This window comes from Centruroides sculpturatus, unplaced genomic scaffold (assembly GCF_000671375.1).
Source record: "Centruroides sculpturatus isolate CEXI.00-Female unplaced genomic scaffold, Cexi_2.0 scaffold217, whole genome shotgun sequence".
Classification (NCBI taxonomy): Eukaryota; Metazoa; Arthropoda; class Arachnida; order Scorpiones; family Buthidae; genus Centruroides; species Centruroides sculpturatus.
In genome coordinates, this window is record NW_019384750.1 from 534,497 (window position 1) to 555,634 (window position 21,138).

General features: G+C 27.7%; 1 pseudogene; it reads left to right on the plus strand.

Moving 5' to 3' along the window:
• The window catches only part of LOC111628550, a 58,282-nt pseudogene that overhangs the window by 19,896 nt on the left and 17,248 nt on the right, over positions 1 to 21,138 (plus strand).

Consider the following 21,138-nt stretch of genomic DNA (forward strand, 5'->3'; position numbering starts at 1 on the left):
AACAAGGGAAAGTATTGGAATCATGTTCAATTCAACCCTCCAGTTTGTTTGTAAATCTCCATGTTTTGAGAACCCTCTGAACTCAAAAAATTATGTGTATGTTGGCATCTATTTCATTCAATATCTCAAGATGAAGTAATGATTAAGAAACAAAATTTAGCATGGTAGCTTGCATATAAGATGCATTGGTACTATTAAATTTTGGTGGTTAAAGGTCGGGTGGAGAGATAAGGGGGTTTCTCATATCTTGAAGGGTCATATTTAATGAAGGTTGTTATTAGCATTTAGTTTTTTTAATAAAACTTATCACATCCCTCAAAGTTAAGTTTTTTACCATTTTATTATAATTAATAATGAGATTTTTTATAACAGATGGCACCACACACAATTTATTTATTATAATTAATAATATAAAAGTTATTAGCAAAGTTGCAGCAGAAGTTTTCAATGTAAACATCGGACATTTGCATTTTCACGTTGAAAACTTCGGCTGCAACCTGCTATTTTTTAAATAAAATCTCTTAACAGATCTGTTCAAGAGGTGCTGAAGTGGTGGATACAATGGGATATTATTAACACAAAAAAAATTAAAATTTATTTGTAATAAAAACATAATTGCAAATATGGCTTAAACTAAACCATCCTCAATACAATTATTGTACATATGTTAATAAAAGGTTCCTATTAATTATTCAAATATTTAAAATTTTTGAGTTAGCTCTATCACTCTTTGGGTTCTTCTGGATTTCACTACTGTGACTGTAAATATGGCTTCAAATTGGATATTTTTGTAATATTAGAATTTATTTTTAATCAATGTAATAATCAAAATCTCTAATAATTTTTAATAATAGGCAAATACTATCCACATATTCTATCTCTATTAATTATCTTACCACTAAATTGAATATCTTTATAGAAAAGAGCTAGTTTGATAGAAATAAATGAATTACCATATTTAAGCAAATTATATCTGTTTTATCAGCTGGTGTTTTTATTATTGAATTTTAGTTACATATTAAATCTCTTAATTGATATTTGTTTATTATTTACATCTGTTTATATTATTAACGTGTTAAAAAATTTCAAGAAAATTTTAAAAACTTATTGTTTTTAAAATTTTGCTTTATTCAGATAGCTAATACATCTTTATAGCTAAACTTTGAAAGATAAACATCTAAGACATTTCTGTATTTTGTTACTTATTTTAATTTATAATAAAATGTAATTATTGTTTGAAATCTAATGAAAACATTTCTTGATCATTGTCAGTTTGGATTAATATTCCATTTATACACAATATAAAATATATTTAAGAGTAAATCAAGCAGAAAAATTTATATTTTTCTGTTTCAAATGCGGTCAATTTGACAAGATCAGAATAAAATAAAGATTTAAATCCTGTACAAAAAATGAATTTGAAAGAATTTAAATGTCATGTTAATGAAGTAATTTTAAAATTAGAGATGTAATTACTTTATCTATTATTTTAAATTTTCTTTCATTTGTTACATATTAAAGTAAAAATTACTACTTGCATTTATATAATAATTAATGAAAATCATTTTTTCTTTTAAAAAGTAACAAAATAGAATTAGGCAGAAAATTACAAAAAAAAATCTTTATTATTTGGATAGGAAAAAAATCTTTGGAAATAATCTTCCTCCTCCTCCTTTTGAATTGTAACATCATATTAAAAAGTATTTGCTACTATATAAGTAGAAGTGTAAATTTTTGAGTGTTGTGAATTTTGGATTTGTATCTGTTGATAATAAATCCATATGAAATTTGGTTTTAAAATTATATTCAAGTTGATGATGAATCATAAACGTCCATAAACCTGTTCATTTGATCAAAATCAAACAACCAGCAATCATTTCGCTTTGATGAATCATTAAAACATTCCAATAATTTTAAATGTTTATTTAAGATTTCATGATGGACAGAGGTTTCAAGGTATAAACTAATTTAATTTATATAACTGGATTTAAATGTTTAAGAACTAATTAAATTTTTTATTTATTACAATGAAAGATTTCTTATTGAGAAACAAAGAAACTGATGGCTTATTTTGTACAGTATGTTTGTTATCTTTGTATTTTCTCTGATGATGATGCTGACTTATTTCTAGATGTTCTAGATGCTAGATTTAATTTTTTTGAAAAATCTTAAACTGATCAAACATTTGATAAGAGATGAAGATGAAATCATTTTTTCATTGATCAAAACATGAACAGAATTTTCATTTTTTTTAAATTTNGCATATAACGTGCAAAGTGCTGTAGAAACTTTATATCACATTTTCAGCTATAGGTTCCTTATATCAAAACGTTCAAAATTTCATCCTCAACAATCCCCTAAATTTTTAAAACGTCATTCAGATACACCCTGCATAATATGGAAGTTAATAATATAGAATGTTTTGCATCTATTTAAATATTAATCAATAAATGATTTCGTTAATCAGTCACAAATAATCACGAACCAAAATTTTGAATTTAGAATGTTTATAAAATATAATGTATAAATCAGTATAGTCATAAATTTTTAAAATAAATTTATATTAGGCAAAACCACTAAAAGTTGGTGATCCATCAAGTCCTTTAGTGAGAGTTTCTAAAGAAAACAACTTAGGACTTGAAAACATAACAACAGTAGATGAATTGTTTCGTTCTTCAATTGCACGTCATGGCAATAAGAGGTGTTTTGGTTCTAGAGAAGTTTTGGGAACGGATGAAGAAATTCAAAAAGATGGGAAAATTTTCAAAAAAGTAAGTTTTTTTTTTCTTCCTCCAAAAATGAGTAATTTATAAACTCTTCAGAAGAATGCATTAATTAAAATCTATAATCAATTATTTACTAGCTGATATTAGGAGATTATAAATGGCTTAGTTATAGTGACCTTGATCAGAAAGTTGACAAAATAGGAAAAGGTCTTCTATCTTTAGGCATTAGGCCTCGTCAAAATATAGCAATATTAGCAGATACTCGTTTGGAATGGATGCTAACTGCTCAAGCTTGTTTTAGAATGAATGTAACAGGTAAATTCTGATATTTTTGACCTTATATTTTAAATTTTCATCAGTCATGAGTTTTCATAGTTTTTCACATAATTTAAACATTATCATTTTAATAGTGGTAACACTATATGCAACACTTGGAGAAGAAGGAGTAATTCATGGTATAAATGAAACCGAAGTCACTCATATTGTTACAAGTCAAGATTTAGTTCCAAAATTAAAGGTAAAAATTAATTCTACAAAAATTATTGTATCTTAAAATTTCAAGTTTTGGGTAATTATTTTAATTAATAATTTATATCAATTAATTAAGAAATTTTTTCAAAACTCAAATTAGAAGTAAAACTGTTGGTAGTAATAAATTTCTTGATTAATTAAATTAACTAAACTGTAAATACTAAAACAGTTTCATAAACAGATTTGAAAATTGAGCTTTATTATTAGTTCACAGAAAAAATATTTCAAGATTTCATTGTTCCTTTATTTTGAAAAGCTTACAAAATCAAAGATTAAATTATTTTATTAAACAGAATTTAGTAGTTTGAAAAACTTTTATGTAAGTCTAAATACATACATAATTTTCCTGTTTAATGCTGTGTAACTCTGTCAGTTTATTTCCATCATGTAAAGGTAAAAGATAAATATTTTAAAATACACATTTTAGAAAAAAAGTTTTTAAGTTATACAGTGGTAGTTAGGAAAATTTTTAATCTGTTTATACTTATCTACAAATGGGTGGAAATTACCAAGATTGATTAAAATTTATCTTTTAGAGTAATTTATCTCTTCAATAAAATTATCTAAAGTGTAAATTTGAAAATGTTTAAAATGAAGTTTTCATTTGCAATTATTTATAAAAATATTTAATTTTATTATTGATACATGAACATTATATATTTTGTTAAAATATTTTAAAATAATATGGGAAACTTTCATTTAAACGAAATTTAACAATAATTAACTAACTTATTACTATCAATATAATAAAGTAAAAGACTGCCATATTTTCCTTCACATTTGTTTCGAAAACCTAAAAATTTTTATTTAATATTATTCTAGTTTACAGTTAGAACTTTTTAAATGATTTTTCTGTGATTTTAAAATGCAAGATAACAGATTAATCTTAATAGGAACTATTCAAAAATTTAAGATAACATTATTATTAGATTTTAGTTTGTTACTAATATTGTGATTGCTATCTATTGATAATATAAAATTTATTTGTAAGAAAAGTATTATTTCTTGTTTGCAACGATCAATAAAAATAATTCAAAATTTAATTTTTAGAAAATACTTCCAAATGTACCATCTCTAACTCATATTATTTATATGGAAAATCCATCATCTGTAGAAATGCAGGATTTCCCTGGATCTGTCAATCTGATACCTTTCTCAAAACTGGAAAAATTGGGAATGGCAGCTGATCCTGGTGAGAATTTAAATATTATCTATATTTAAAAATTTATGCTACAGTTTGATATAGCTTAAAATGATATTTATGTGAGTAAATCTTTGCATATGATTAATATAGTCAAACTCAGTTATAACAAGCCTAATGGGACAAAGTGCATTTGCTTATGTTACTTGTTACATATATCTTTTTAACTTTATCTAACATTGGATATAGTAACAGTTGATGACCATATGTAACTTGCAATATTTTTATCAAATTGTTTTTGTTCAACTCAATACATTAAAATTTTAAAATAAAACACACTATTACCTTTCAAAATATTTCAAGTTAAACATCATTTCCTTTTTTTACTTAAAGGCATCAGATTACTTATCACAATATTTTGCTATATAAAATATTGTATATTTTTTAAAACAATTGAGTCATCCATTGTAACAAATAAAACTGTTATTTGAATTCTTCCACAAACTTTTCTGTTTGTGCATTTAATACTTGCTCATCATTTGGAAATCCAGCACTACTTTGAACCCTAAACCATTGTATTAAGTATTATGAACATCTATAAGAATACATTTTCTAATTTTTTTAGTGTATAAGAATGATGATGACTAAACATCTTCATTATTCTACAAAGGCACTAAATAACATCCTATCCAAACGCACTAGTTTCTTCCGGTGTTTATCGTTTGAAGACGTGAAATTTCCTATATGCCACATTTTTTTTATTCGTGCTCTAATTCTTGAGTAATTTCAATTTTCTATGAAAAGACATTTCTTAGGAAGCATGTTTATTGTGAAAAAAAGATTGAAAACTGAAGGATAAATGTAAAAAGTGATAAAAAGGTAATAAAATATTACTGACATAATTGATAAGTCAGTAGATGGTTTACTTAAGTTATAATGGTTCTAATCATTAGGTACTACATAGGACAAAAAATTTAATTATAACCATGAATACTTAATTGAAAATGTTTTAACTGAAAATAAAATGAATATTTGTTCACAAATAACTGTGAAGTCATTATAATCACTCTTTTTAAAACCTAGTTTAAACTGTATTTAGAGATAATGCTGGGAAAATTAAATTTCCTTCTATTGTTGCAAAGACAATACACTCCAAATATCTGATACTTAGTTACTGATTTAGTTGTGTGATTTTATATATTTCAGTTTTTCTATTTGTTAATTACTTTAAACTTTAATTACAACAACGTACTGATGTACAGGATTATTATTCCTTGGTTTTAAAACCCAGATCTGGGTTTTTCAACCTTGGTTTTGAGGTTGTTTTTTTCTAATTTTCGTAAAATATTTTTTAAAAATATGTCTTAAAATAAAAGATGTCTGAGATATCTTTCATTTTATTTCAATAAATATAAAATGACTTAAATAATAATAAAAATTTAGATTTTAGAAACAAAAACGAAAAGTATGGTACTTTATTTGCTGAATCCTGAATCATGTGGAGTTAAAAACACTCAGATATATTTAAGCACCTGCTCAAGCTATGAAATCATACCTTGCAATGATTTGCTATCATGACACAAGCAGCAACATCTTAATTCCAGCTACTTAATTAAAAATCCAGATGGCTTACATGTATTTTGAAATTAAAATGTATTGCTTTATGCAAATAACGTTTGTAATATTGTGGTTTGAAAATGTATAAAGTAGTNTAACTGGTTAAGTTTATTTTCCACAATTAATGTTGGGAAATAGAAGCCGACATATCCCTCACCACCCAGCCGCCTCCATTGTGGGCCTGGCCGAACCCATAATTGCCACAGATAATTTATATGCAGTATGAGACTCAATAAGTCCATTTCTTAAAATTCAGAGCACTAACATTGTGTTGTAGGTAAGTTACACTTATTAAATACTGTATATAATTATTCACATTTAAGAATTAATAGAATAAATGCAACATGTTTAGCTGCCATCATTTTAATTCTCCTAAAACTTTTGTTCTAAAACTTACACCAAATACCACATTATGTTGTATATTTTGAAAATATACAGTATATTGTAAGTTTGTATATTGAGTGGTGTAAGTTTTAGAACAAAAGTTTTAGGAGAATTAAAATGATGGCAGCTAAACATGTTGCATTTATTCTATTAATTCTTAAATGTGAATAATTATATACAGTATTTAATAAGTGTAACTTACCTACAACACAATGTTAGTGCTCTGAATTTTAAGAAATGGACTTATTGAGTCTCATACTGCATATAAATTATCTGTGGCAATTATGGGTTCGGCCAGGCCCACAATGGAGGCGGCTGGGTGGTGAGGGATATGTCGGCTTCTATTTCCCAACATTAATTGTGGAAAATAAACTTAACCAGTTAGATAACAAACTGCGATCATTTTGTTTAGCAAAAGATTTCGTCATACAATATAATAGTACACCAGAATATTGGTTCTTGTTGCGCAATATAGAGGATGGTTTTGGTAACTGTAAATATGCCTTACTATCTCAATTTATGACGCAGCTCAGTTCTTCCACATTCCTCAGCCAGTGTCGAGAGAATATTTTCACAAATTAACAACATTAAGACTAAACAAACAGGTTAACTATTGAATCATCAAAGAACAGGTTGCTTGCTAAACAAGCAATTAGTAGGAAAAATCTTAGCTGTTTGCTGTATGAACCGGAACCTAAACTAATTAGAGATGCAGTACAAGGAATTTGCCACCAAATGTATAAGCAACAAGAAGAGCATAAAGATTGTGCAGAACTGTTAATGGAAGAAGAAGAAACAGAGTAACTGTGAAATAACTAACTACTGTGTAAATTAGGTAATAAATGGTTTTTTAAATTTGTATTATAGTGTCTGTAATTATAACAGCATGAATGTACTACGATAAAGTATTTATAATTATATTTTAAATCATGAATTTTTCTGGGTAAATAATCAGGGTTTTTCCATTCAAACTGAAGTTTTTTCATATGTTGCGAGTGGCATCCCTACTGATGTATATGCATGCTAATTAATAATCAGATACAAAACAGTTTAGTTAGAGATAGACAAACTACCATCTTCTGAGAAATTAATAATTATAAATAATTACAATAATATTATCTTCAACTGTTGTGAAACAGTTTTTTCAAAATATTTAATTCTTAAATATAATAGTTTTTTTCTTTTTAGGAGTTCTAATCTTTTTAATTAGCAAGAACATACTGGTCAATCTTCTCCTTAACAGGATTCTTAATTCTTAATCAGCCTTCAACAATTAAATCAATTAATTCTTAATAATTTTGTTAATTAACAGGCATATCTCCAGTGTTGTTGTCAATGTTAATATCTCCAGTGTTATTCACTTCCATTTCCATGAAAATGTTAGTCATATCACACACCTTGTGTTCTCTTGTTTACTCAGATTTCATTCCTGTGTACAGTATTGCATATCAGCCTGCCATATTTGTTTGCCTGCATCCAAAAAGAATCAATACTGAAGAGCAACAGATAAATTATTAATTGCCTTTAGGTCTATACACTCTTAGTAATCTGGCACCCTTTTGTGCAAGGAGTAACCAGATTAGCAAAAGTCTAGTGTATTTACTGTTTTGAAGAAATTTTCTCATTTTATTGACAAGACTGTCTTGTTTATAAAATTGTACTGCCCATGTTCTTACCAGCATAGAGGTATGAAGCAGTACAGTACATGTTGAGAGTTGATATTTGGCACAGAGTATTAGGTGCCCAAATCATTTGCGCATAAAAAAATCCAGACTCGTAGGTAGTCAGAGGACCGAGAATCGAGTCAAAATAAAATATAAAATGGCAACACTCTTCTACAGACAGACAAAACAGCCACCTCACCCCACCAAAGTCAATTAGGGGAGAGTACCACCCACAGTCATTCTAAGAAGTGAACTCTGAACTTAGGATTGAACACACAGTTTCTTCTATGTTAAATAAAATTTGTAATCTAATGTTGTAAATTTGAAGTGCTTCAAATATGACGTTAAAACAGTCTTATATCATTACAAGTGGGTTTTTTTAACATTATCTAGTATAGTAAAATTGTAGGACTGATAAAAATTTGACGTTATATTAGGGTTGTCGTTACATTTGATGACATTATAATTGGGTTAAACTGTATATTGTTAGTGCAAAATAAAAAATGATTTCGGATGATACAATAGCCACGATTATTTTTTCAAAAACGGGAAATTTTCGTTATGCATCAACAAAAATTCAACCCGGGCCGGCACGCAATAAAGAGAAATTTTGAAATTAGATAGGTTAATTTCATCGAAGATGATCTCATGGTCGTGGCCGGCGAAGTTTGAATGATTGTGCCCAAAAGCAGCGATATCAAAGAAAATAGGAGAATGAGAACGAGACCTGCCTTGAGCATCAAAGTGATTGTCTCCAAGATATAGTCTTGTCCCAAATACAGCTTTGCCGTTTTACTTGTTAATTTAATAAAATAAAAAATAAACACTTTTTAAAGTACAGTTTTTTTTTCAAATACAAGACACTTCTAATTAGCCTTTCAGATTTTTATCTTATTTTAACAGGAGCCAAAAACATTTGTTCTTGATTTTAAGGATCAAAAAGATATTACAGTAAACAGATGAATCTGTGAAAAAAAACAAACATACTTGTTAAAGAAATGGTGACAGTTTGGATATAACTAAACCATCTTTACCAAAATTAAAAATATTTAAAAAAAGATTCAAATATCCCAGTTTAAAGAGTGTTAGAATGAAGTTTCATTGTTGCTGTTCATTTGCTTTCTGCTGTATTAAAGGATAAATGCCAAGAAATGACTCATTGTTTCTGAAGATGACATATACTCTACAAAAGTACTGAATAGTTCTAAAAAGATTAACACTCCCAGAAGGCTGTCTATTAATGCTAATTTTTGAGAAATTGCATAATAATCATAGATCAATTTTTAATTCTTTGGAATATTTTGTCTTTTTATAAAATCATAGGAAAAATATGTTGTCTTTAAATCAGAAGACTAAATTCATTGGATTTTGATCACGTTGTTTATAATGAAAAATGTTTGAGATTTATTCTCTAGTTCTTCGATTGCTAAATTTTTAAGATAATATACTATGAGGGTCATACTGAAAGTCATGAGCAACAATTTTTTATAAATACATTTGATACATTTTTTTTTCCCACCATTGTAGGGGCTTAAAAATTCCCTTATGATAGAACTCTGTTCCAGCACTACAAAAAAAAACTGACACATTGCTTACTTGATGTCCTCCACTGTTTCATAGCATGGGCCTTGCATATTTTTTTTCACAACACCGAAAAGATGATAATCAGAGGGTGCTAATTCAGAACTGTAAGCAGGATGTGGAGGAACTTTTCACCCATTTACTAAATTTTTCATTCGTGATGTAAAGAGCAGTGTGTGGCTGTGCGTTGTTGTGCTGCAGAATGACCTTCCAGGACATTTATGATGCAATACATACAGAACTTTTGAAGTGTAATGATGTATTGAGTAGTATAAATGGTTTTCCCTGTTTCAAGAAATTCCACCTGAATCACCCCATCTACATCCCAGAAAATGGAGATCTGAAGATGGCCACCATAAGACTGATCTTTGATGCTTGGGTTTTCATCTTTAAAATGTTTAACCCATCTTCTAACACTGCAGGCACCCATATACACATCTCCATATGCATGCTGAAGATTCCCTCTTTAATGAGAAATTCAATTGCAGTATGCTGGCAAAACGAAACATCAGTTGCAGCCAATTTTTATCGGCTGTCTGTGGTCACGTGATGGAAGCTAATGACATCACAAAACTCACTCATGGTGCTGTCTAGTCTATAGATTATAACAATGTTCATAGTTTTTCATAATTAACCACTTGTCGCTCACCGATTAATTAATTTAATGTAATTAAGCATAAAAAATACTTAAAACTGAAAAAACCGAAAGAAATGCATTAATTTTGAAGAAAAAGCTTCAAAGTTTAATTTCCTTTGTCTCGCCTTTCTGCGAAATTTCACACCGATGAGTCATTGTTTACACAGCTGGATGACCTTGAGAATAGCTTGAGTCAGATTTCCTGGGACATTCTCATAGAAGTCTCGGGAGGCGACGGGTTTATAGTAGGGTGAATACCAGTTGGCTGTATATTTTTAAATATTTTTAAAAAATTAAAATTTTAATTGCGATTTCTGACCCTCCCGACTTAATTAAACTTATATATAATAACATATATTAATTAAAAAAATTAAACTATTGGAGGTCGTTTTTGACATCAGAAACTAGCTTTAAATAACTTTACCGAAGTCAAATCCGTGCACTACAACTTTAGAACGATTAATTAAATTTGATAAAAAAAATCCCATTAAAAAACAATTAAGTGTTAATCGCGTGTCATTAAAGGTTGATTAAAATTGCGATAAAATTTTTTTGCGCAGGTAAAAATTTTTGAAAAAATTTGGAGACTTAAAAAACATTCCAAAAATTAAAAAAAAAATTTTTGGGGCCGAAAGGACCAAGTTTTCTGTAACGGTATGTAACTTGCCCGAGTTAACTCAGGACAGGACATCTTGTGGTTAACAGAGTGTGATTTACAGAAAATTGTTGCTTGTGACTTTCAGTATGACCTATATAAGTTATAGAAGTCACTATAATTTATTAGATGATTTTTGTTATATAAAAGCAAATTAATACAATATATCATCTTCAAATTAAGAAATTTGAAGATGATATACTGTAGTTTTATATAAATTGTTTTAATGTTGTTCAAATGAATTTTTATATATAAAAATATATTTTCAGAACTGCGTGGAGAAAAACCTGTAGCAAGTGATCTGGCAATTATTATGTATACTAGTGGGTCAACTGGAATACCCAAAGGTACTATTTATATATTTGAACTGAACAATAATTTTTAATATTTATAATGACTGACAACTTGATGATGTAGATTATATATATTGAGATTTAGAAGAGATTTCAACCATGCGTTGGTTATTCAGTATTTATGGAACTATATTTTGGAAATTTTAATTTTTTTTAAACAATGTTGTATTTGTAATATGCCTTTGTTTTCCTATACTCTAACTACATAACATGTATTATTTATAAAATGACAAAAATAATATGTAAAAAAATAAGTTGAATTTATCATTGTTTATGCCTAAGTTTCATAAAAGTTTACATTATTTCCTAATTTATTATTGTTAAATAATAATCATTTTAATTCAAATTTTGTTTGTTAATTTTATGAAGCAAATAGCTTTGAAAAAGTAATCAGAATTTCATAAATTACTTGACATTTCATCATACATATGAAAGTAAATTAATAGTTCAATGTGTAATTTAAGATTAATTTGTTTATCAAATTTTGGCTTATAACTTTCCAAAATAGAGCTGTAAATTTTAATTTGAAAAAACTGTAGAAAGAATTAAAGATTGAGTCATTTTAATTTGTTTTGGGTTTGACATTTAAAAATATAATCATCATTGTAAAGAAAATAGAACAAAAGAAATGTGTGTTAAATGCTATAGTTTCATTGATTTAAAAAAAAAATCATACTTAATTTTAAACTTGTCTATTTATATGCTGTGTTATGGATTTCTGGATTAAATTTTAAAGTAAATTAAATGGTATACTTTATCTCATACCTGAAATTTTTTTAATATATTTGTTTTAAGCTTTAAGATATAGTTCATATTAATAACTTGTATATTTAACCTATGAAATTTAAAATTCATTAAGAAAATTGATAATTTTTTGACTACAGTAGAAAATTTTTTAATTTGCAAAAGTTCAGAAAATAATTTTAACTTTGGATATTTGATTTAATCATTGTAATTTATGAATTATAGGGATCACTCACTCCTGAATTTTTTTTAAATGGAATGTACTCAGATGAAATCTTAAATCTGAAAACATTGTTTATATAGTTTTAGCTTTCCAAACAAAATATTTTGAGTTTTGGACTTCATCTTGGTCCAATGTAGTTATTTTTCATTTAGATAAGTAGGTTGTTTTTAAATTAAGTTTAGGTCATTAGCTCTGTACTATATGTAAGTGATATCTTTCTTAATTCTAAAAAATGTTGAGTGAGAAAAGATTATATTAACTCCAATAAACATCAGAGAAAAGTGTTACTGTTCATATAAGTGTAATGATGCAATAATTTAATATTAGCATTGCATTACTATAGTAGCTGTTAATTGGAATTGTACTTGTCTAGGTACACAAATAAGTTCACCAAATTAATTAGTCTAGCCATTAATGAGTTCAGAATGATTTTAAATTTTTTCTTAATTATTGTGACACAGATAATTTGTTAAACTGATCTCTAATGATATAGTCTTTAAGAAATTATTAAATTTGAATTTGTATTAAAATTATAATTTTTTTTGTAAAATTTGACATTTATTTGTTCAATCCCATGTAATCTAAAATTGATTAACCTGTTCTGTGTTATTCCCATGATATCTCAGGGTCGTGACTGCTGACCTTGACTGGTTGACCCAAGATATCTTGTTTCAGCATCGGAACATTTTTGAAACTAGATGTCACTAGTCGTTTTTATATTAAAACTAATTTTTGAAATATAATTTTTTTCATTATTACATTTATTAATATATCTATTTTGTTTGTGCAAAATAAAAAAAATAATTTTAGACGATACAATAGCTACAATTATTCTTTTCAAAAACATGTAATTTTCATTAGGCTTAACAGCAACAAAAATTCAATATGGTGTTACATGCAATGGAGAAAACTTTGACTATCCAATAGGTTAATGGTCACAGTACAGATGCTCCTCTACTTACAAGGAAACCTTGGAAGCTTAACCTGTTTGTAAATTAGTAACTAACCTAGACAGTACATTTATACACAGAATAATCACTTATTGTTATTATTTAGTCCTTCACTGTACTTAATAGAACACATTTATGCCCATTACCTGCTTGCTACTGCTTATTAGCATGTGATTCAAATTTAGGGGTTTTCTTTTTATCTAATGCACTTAGTTTTATCATGTCCAGTTTAGTTTCCATGGTAGTGACCCTTATCTCATTACTAGATTTACTACTACATTTTGGATGAATTTTTGAAGCACTAATCATAAAAGTTTATAAAAATTGCAAACAGTAGTGAAAAATGCTGTTACTCTAATGTTACCAGCTTCAAAGCCTTCCTCACAAATGGCAATGGAACTGCAGAATTTGCACAAAAACGAAAATTGACAATACATAATAGAAATATACTGCTGTTAATTATTTATTATTATTGGCCAAAGACTGGCTTTTTAACGCCACTCTCCAAGTGGCAAGAGATCTTCAGAATATGCGTGAAGTTTAAATTTGATTTACAGTCAAATTATTTGTAAGAATGAAAAATTTGTAAGATGAACATTCATAAGTAGGGACATAGTGCTAAAATTTATTAAATAAAAAAAATCATTTTTACTGTACATACATTGACTTTCTATGTTTTACCTGACAAATAAATTCACATATAATGCATAAAAATTAGTTTCTGGCTAAGATAATTTTTCTTATATTTATAAAACAGTAAATAATAAACAGTTTTGAATTAATGTAAACAAGAGAAAAGCAAAATTATAGTTAGTTCAATTAATAAGAATCTTGAATAACAACCTATTCCTTAAGGTTGAGATTATTGCATTTAATTATACAGTAAAAGCCCAATATAACAGACCATCATGGGACCAAAAAAATTGGTCCATTATTGAAGAAAGCTTATTTTATTATAATTACTCGTTATTACGGACTTATCTGTTATATCAAAGTCCATTCATTATACAGTAGAATCATGTTAGAATGGATCTTGATAACAGAATTGGAGAAAATATCTGTTTTCAGATGTTTTCTTTGGAATTCAGATACCAAATTAATGTATTTTTTACTTCATTTCAGTGGCTCTGTTACTGCAAATATAAGAGGATTCTACTGTATATAGTAATATCAACTTGTCCATTACTGTGTGTCAATATTGTGGACAAGTCAATTATGTAGTGGACAAAATTTCAGTTATAAAGTATAGAAGCTAGATTTTTATTAAAATTTTAAAAACAATATCTATCAGTAAATCTAAAATATAAATCTAAAGCTTTAAATTTTCTTTTATGATCCATTGCTTTGCTTTATACAACAAATCCAAGTTTCTTTACTCTTATAAAAAATAAAACAAAAACTAAATGTAATGTGAAAATCTGTATTAATAAAATGAATTTTATATTATTTTTGTATTTATTTTTCCAAATAAAATAAAATTTTCCAAAATAAAATTTTTCCAAATAAAATGACTATCATCAAATAAATAAAACCATTACTATGACAAAATAAAACAGTAACTAAAAAGTTCCTAGCAATGGATAATGATCTATGGGATCTGAAAAATAGTGCATAGTAGAAGGAATCTGTTACAGTGAATGAGTTTTCTTATAATTTTCCTATACTTTTGGCTTGACCATCATCAGCTGTTCATAACATGAGGTCCATTTTATCTGTACATAATATCAAGCTTTTACTGTATAAGGACTGTGAACCATTTAAGATTTGTATTAAGGTTGTTTGTCTCACTAATAGATTTTAAAATAACTATTATACTTTAAATAGCTACTAAAGGTTTTTGTCAGCTAATAAATTATTCAATTAATTTAAAAAATACATTTGAGAAAAGATTCTTCTTTTTCTGTTTTCATGTTAATATTCAATTTAAAACAACTTTCATGTTTTTTCTTTTTGAGAAGAATTAGATATTACATAATATTTTAATGAAAATTTATAATTTTTGTTAAATATATATAAAATTTCTGACTTTAATATTTAGGTGTGATGATAACTCATAAAAATATATTGACTACCACAAAAGGTTTTGTAAGTGCATGTCCATCAGTCAGGTTAGTTATTGAACAATAATAATGCTAATATATATTTGAATATTATTTAATAACTGATTTTTAACAATTTCAGAGAGGATGATGTTTTCATGGCATTTTTACCATTGGCTCATGTATTAGAATTATCTAGTGGTAAGTATCTTCTTAATTCATAATTTTGAGAGATGAAAGACATTGAATGCATATCTGACAAATTTTGTACATAATAGTAAAAGAAATGCTATAAATTAAAATCAAATTGAAGACAAAGTTCAATGATTGATTAGAAAAATTTAATACAGATTACAATCAAAAACTAATCAGAATGTATTGTCTAGAATCAATGCTTTGCAACAATTAAAAGCCTATTAAATATTAAAAAGAAATATAACAAAGCTTGAAATCCAAATTATATTAATATAAAATATCCTTCAGAAGGTGTAAATTTCAATTTCCATAAACGACTCTGCAGAATGAATAATCTTCAAATTGGCTATTTTAATGTAGGAAAATAAAGTAATTCTCAATGAAAGTAATGGAACCATCATTGTATTATCTGATGACTCCTTGTTAGTAAATTTGTATAGATATATTTTATCTTTTTATCATTATCATTGTTAATACATTTACAAAGATAATATATAGGATATGGTTTCTAACTAAAGTAACCATCCAATTTTTAAATAAAAATAACATATGTTCCTTTAAAGTATTGGAATCATGTCAAATTTGACTGTTTACTTCAAATCTCCAAATTTTGAGACCTAAATCCAAAACAGGCAAAAATTCCATGTGTGTTGGCATCTATTTTGCTTAATATCTTAGAATGGGATAAAGGTTAAGAAATGAAATTTGGCATGGGGGTATTGAATTTTGGTAGTTAAAGGATTCAGAGTGAGGAGATGAAGGTATGTTGTGTGTCATATTTCGAGAGGAGTAGGACTTGTTAATAACAAAATACTCATTATTTAAATTTTTTTTATAGAATTCATCCCTAATCTCAAAATTAAGGTTTTTTTTATAAAAAAATCTCCACATAATTTTATTTATTTTGCTTAATAATATAAAAGTTTTTTTAAAATAGTCATAACAGCTAGAAAAGTTATGCAACTTGTTGCTGGATTTCTTTTTATAATGGAAGCTTTCTTCCAATAAAAATTTCATTTCACTTTTTCATATGAAATTTATAAAATTCATTTTTTAATGTGTTACAGCTAAAATAAATAAATAAACAGTGAACCTTATCATGGAATGAGAGCTATACACATCTATTTATTATTATTTGATTGAAGTTTGATTCTTTTTATTATTGATACAATGATTTATTACTAAATGCTGGATTAATAAGTGTTTAAAATTGCAATACATGAACATACATAGGCATATAAAAATGCCTGGAATATGCATTATGCATGTTAAGTGTGCCAATAATATATATATTAAATCTGTAGGTTAAAATACATATGTACTTTCTCTAAGCAAATCTTAACATCTATTATGTCAAACTTTTTAGATAGGACAGGATGAACATAAAGTAGTAAGTGACACAAGTTTGAAAATTGTAACAAAGCACATATTAGAATGTTTTATGTAGGTGTGTATAGTGAAGTCAATTGTGAATAAAATTACATCCTCAATAAAATATAACTTTATGCTATCTGATCAATGATTATTGAATTTACTTCTATATTTATAATTGCATCTGGTTAGGTTGTCCTAGGTTATGTAGGTTCGTTTAATTAGTGAGTAAGTTAATGTTTAAAAAAATAAAATACATAAAAAATAAAATAAAGTTTTGGGTTTTGCTCATTTGTCTGTCAGTTTGTTCATCTTGTCTAGTTTGTCATTGTGTTTGTTTTCACACACTGTGTAGCTGTTGAGTATTGAGATTCGTGCTAGCGTTCATTTTTATTAGTATTAAGTAGATATAAGTCTTCCTACTAACAGCCACTTGGCACTAACTTCTACACTTAGCTATTCATGGCGGCACTCAATTATTGTGTTTGCTACACATTGTATTGTATATTGTGTTTTTAGGCTGCAAGGGTGTAGTCCCCCTTCGGGGGACTACACCCTTGCAGCCTAAAAACTGCACGGCAACATCAAACATAGAGGGTACTGTAGCCTTATATACTCCATTCAGGGGAATTCTACCTCTGTACTGTCTATCTCCTCTCCCTGCTTACCCTCTTTTCTGCCGGCTAAACACTTTGTGTATGGCCGATGTCTTTCCTGTATTTATTTATGTATGTATATTTATAATTATAATTGTTTACAAAATGTTCGAGAAAGACTGGGTTAATTTAGTTTCCTTCATCCAATAGTTATGTCACTTGTCTAAATACTCATATTTTTATTTATAGCCCCCGTATAAATGATGAGAAATGAGTTAAAAACTCTTAAGTTATTAACTAATTACTATCAACTTCAACACAATCTATAATGTTTCATTCCCAACTGATATTGTAAACTTTAATCAGAGGTAAGTTCTAGTTGCCTGAAACTGTTTTGGCTCATTTTGATGCTTCATGTTGTGCTGATGTAAGAATATTTCAACATGCTAAGACATTTGAAACCATTTTCAGCAAGAAATGATTTGTAACATACATTACAAAAAAAAACTTTTCTGTTTTAAATGTGTATAATCCAAACTCATGTATATATTTTCTTAGCAATTCAGCATTTAGTTTTTGCTTTTAACAATATCTACATATTATTTGAAAGATGGTTTCGACTTTTCAAACTTAGTTTGAGTAAACAGCTGGGGCTAAAAATACAGTTTAGGTATCAAATTAAATATAATATCTGAAGATGATGAAGCCAAAGAGATGTTTGATAAAGGTGCAATGGTTCAGGCATGGTGGAGTGGTAACAGTACAATGCTACAGGATAAACATGTTGAGCAATTATAAAACCTGTTGTGACCCTCCACAATTCTTCTCGTGACTGACACTTTGGGGAACACTGATATAAAATATAAAGAAACAAATTCTAAACAAATGAGAAAAATCATCACATGACCAATGGATAAACAAAATAACTAATACTCTCAAACCTTAACAAAGGCATAAAGGAATTGCTAACAGAGAGTAAATTAAGTGCGAATTAGTTTATTTAGAAATGACTGCTCCATACAAAATAATTATATTACAAATAAAAAGCACAAAATAAGTGCTTTTTAATATTATAAAACAACAAATGTAATTAAAAGCATAAGACAATCCTAATTCTTCTCACACCATTGTCTCACCTAAAACAAATTTGAACTCTTCCACTACTGAGACAACTTCTCATGCCAGAGGTTTTAGTGGTGGAAAATGGTCAAAAATGCTATTCCTGCTTTATCAGTTAAAATAATATTTTGCTCTTTTATTTATTTAATGGTTTAAAAGTGAATTTTTATTAATTTTATATTTTTATATAATTTTAGAATGCTTTTTTATTGCTTGTGGTGTTCCAGTAGGATATTCATCTCCTCATACAATGACAGATCAGGTAAATTGTTTTGGAAGATTAAAAAAAATTACTGAATTTAAATCTGTAATTGAGATTATTCCTTTAAGTGTGGTCAGTTTTATTGCTTATAAGTTCATTGCAATTTTTGTTGTTGGTGTGATGGCAAAGCTTTATAAAAATATCAAAGCATAACCTTGCAATGATTGGATTATAAACTTGAAACAGTTAAGTTTATCAAACACAGAATATAAATTTAAGGAATTACATAATTGTTTGTCAAACTGTCTTTTAGTTCTAATTTTTAATAGAAAAATAGTAATGTACAGCAGACATCTACATTTTTATCTTATCTTTAAAAAAAGTAAAATTATGTTATTTACTTTATTTTAATGATTTCTTTTTCTATACAGAGCTCTGAAATATTCTTATATTCCCTGGGCTGCATTATTTTTTCAACAGTTTAGAGCAGTGTACTGGTCACATCTGTTTATATTAATATTTTGTGTTTATATACCCTTTTAAATATATAATGAAGTCCATGTAACAATGTTATCCTGTGGCAATTGCTAGAAGGAAAGGATGAGGGGAAACAAAATTCATTCATTTCAAATACTAACTTTTATTAATTATTACAAAATAATTTTTAATCCTTCAATAAACACTGAATCTTATCTTATTAATACAGTGGAACCTCACTTAAGGAGCATAATTTGTTCCAGAATCTTACTCTTAATGCAAAACACTCATTAAATGAAACAATTTTTCCCATATAAATTAATGTAAAATACGATAATGCGTTCCTCGCTGGAAAAAATACTCAAATATTTTATGTATAATGTTTATTCAAAGAAAATTATACAATATACATTGCTAAGGGGCATGAATCATCATCATCATAATCTTTTCTTCTAGCATGGAATGCACCAATTTGAAATGTGAATTTGATTTGCAGAAAACAAAAAAAAATCACAGATAATAGTTCTGATAAACACGCCAAATGGTATGAGGGGACCCCAAAAAAACCGAACTGAGAGTGCACTGCCATTCGTTGACTTAATAGAGCATTCTCCTGTTACATGGGGTTAGTAGAGACCTTCACGAAACAGCTGTCCAAACGGTGTCAGTTTGTAGGTTTACATTTGAGCATAGTGTTGTGTTTTTCTTACTGTTATTTTGTTCCACCTGAGAAGTTCTGGGAGTCCTTCAACATCTCGAAACGATAAACTTTGAAAAAATCCGCCAATAAGGTGTTAAGACGTCTGCAAGAGGATGTGCTAAGGAAACACCTGGAACTTTGGCGATCAGGTGACTGGTTCCTTCATCACGACAATGTCCCCACACACATGGTCTTATGAGTGACTCACTATTTGGCCTCTTGGGGATGGCCTGTTGTTTCCACCCTCCATATTCACCAGACCTAGCCCTGTGTGACTTTTTTCTGTTTCCGAGAATGAAGAAAAATCTAAAAGGGAAGCTTTTTGATGATGTGGAGGTGGTAAAAACAGCTTTGCTAAGGGCACTGGACAATATCAAGGTTGAAGAGTTCCAGAGATGCTTCAGTGGGAAAAAGACTTGACAAGTGCATTGCATCTAATGGAGAGTACTTTGAAGGTGAAATTTTGTAAAAAAGGAAGAAATTTTGTAAAAAAGTTAATAAAGTTTTTATACAAAAAATCTGGTTATTTTTGGGTCCCCCCACGTATGCCAAATTCTTATGCTATGTAATGGCTATAATTAAATATTATAAATTAATTTGACTAGAGGTAAGCAGTTATGCTGACATCTCATTTAATAATTATAAATAAACAATTTTTAAATTTAAAGAAATAGACATTACATAAAAATAATAATTTCTAAAAGTTTTTATCTATTTTCCTGTTTCACAGGACTAATGCAGAAGTAACAGTCAAAACACTATCTTAAAGTGTTTTGTCTGTTACTTCTGGATTAGTCCTGTGAAACAGGAAAATAGATAAAAACTTTTAGAAATTATTATTTTTATGTAATGTCTTTATTTCTTTAAATTTAATAAAAGAAACTCCTGGGTCATGTTCTCTTCATGTATGAAATGAATTTTTAATTCAGACATTTCTAAAATTTCATTTGAAAATGGTCATTAAATTTAATACAAGATGGCAGCATAACTGCCTACCTCTAGTCAAATTAATTAATTTCTAATAGTTAATTATAGCCTTTACATAGCCCAAGAATTTGGCATATTGGTTGGCATGTTTATTATATAACTGGCTATGGTTGTTGATGTTTATATGTAATACGTCTGAAAACAAGTTTGGAAATATTTGTAATTATAAGTGACACTAAGATGCTAGCAGAATGCGTGGTAAACATAGACTGATGGAGCATGCACACAATCAGGGACTTCCCCCTC